A 1,067-nucleotide genomic window follows, 5' to 3' on the forward strand; every position below is an offset into this window, starting at 1 on the left:
AAAGTAAGAAATCACACCCCTGTGGGGAGGTAACCACACCTCAGTCCCTTCTCCTCCATTCTCCTTTTGGGATTTTGGGCACATATGCACATGTGCCCAGTGTGTTTTTCAAGCCATCGGGTCCAGGACTCCAACAGCCCAGTCAGTTGTGAGATCCAGTATCCTTATCCACCAGGCCACCAGCTGGTCTGAGAAGTTAGCTCTCTTATTGTCTCCCCCACCTGTCATTTTCCCCATCCTTACAATATAGTTGGAATGACTATTTCTTATTTTAAATAAGTCATCAGGCTTTACTTCATACAGACTTTGCAAATACTATTCATGGCAGGTTTGTTTTTCCCTGAGTTATTAATTGCCCATTTTTAACCTGCATAATTTTCCATATTTCTTTTCAGAAGCTCCATCATATAATCTACTGTATCACTTATGTTATGAATCTATGTTTTTGTTAACAATCTTTTTCAGAGCACTCTTTTCTTTTCCAGTCTGGACTGGACCATCTTTCACTCATGATATTGAAATTCATTGCCTTTTAACTTGTCCTCACTAAATTATAAGTTCCTCTGGAGCAGACAGTCGGGGGAATAGTTTGATGACTGTTGCATTCCCAGTGCTTTGCACTGTGCCTGGTATATAGCAGGCATTCGATAAATATGTGTCGAAAAGTGAACATGTGAATAAATTATTGGGTTGTGTTCAGATGCAGAAAGTAAGGTTTGGAGGGGCCAAGCAAATTATTAAAGGTCACCCAGCCAAGATCTGAACTAAGGTCCCATTGACTCCAAAAGCCTAGGAGCCCCTGTTTGGTGATGGGGCATCTCATCTTTTGAGCTACATTTGTTTTCCTAGTTCCTGGTTTCTGGCTCAGAGATATTGACCTTGGCTGCCCTGGCCCAATGGAGATCAAATTCCCAAGGCCTTCATGGGTGGTTTTACCATCAGCATTGATCTCCAGCTGGCCTGCCTGGGTCTGCCAACGTCCTGCAGCGGGTTCCTGTCAGCCAAGTGCCTGTAATAAGAGACACTGGCTCTGGAGGGAGGCAGGTGGGGGTCAGCCCCTTTCCCTA

Source organism: Tupaia chinensis, unplaced genomic scaffold, assembly GCF_000334495.1.
Source record: "Tupaia chinensis unplaced genomic scaffold, TupChi_1.0 Scaffold000366_1, whole genome shotgun sequence".
Classification (NCBI taxonomy): domain Eukaryota; kingdom Metazoa; phylum Chordata; class Mammalia; order Scandentia; family Tupaiidae; genus Tupaia; species Tupaia belangeri.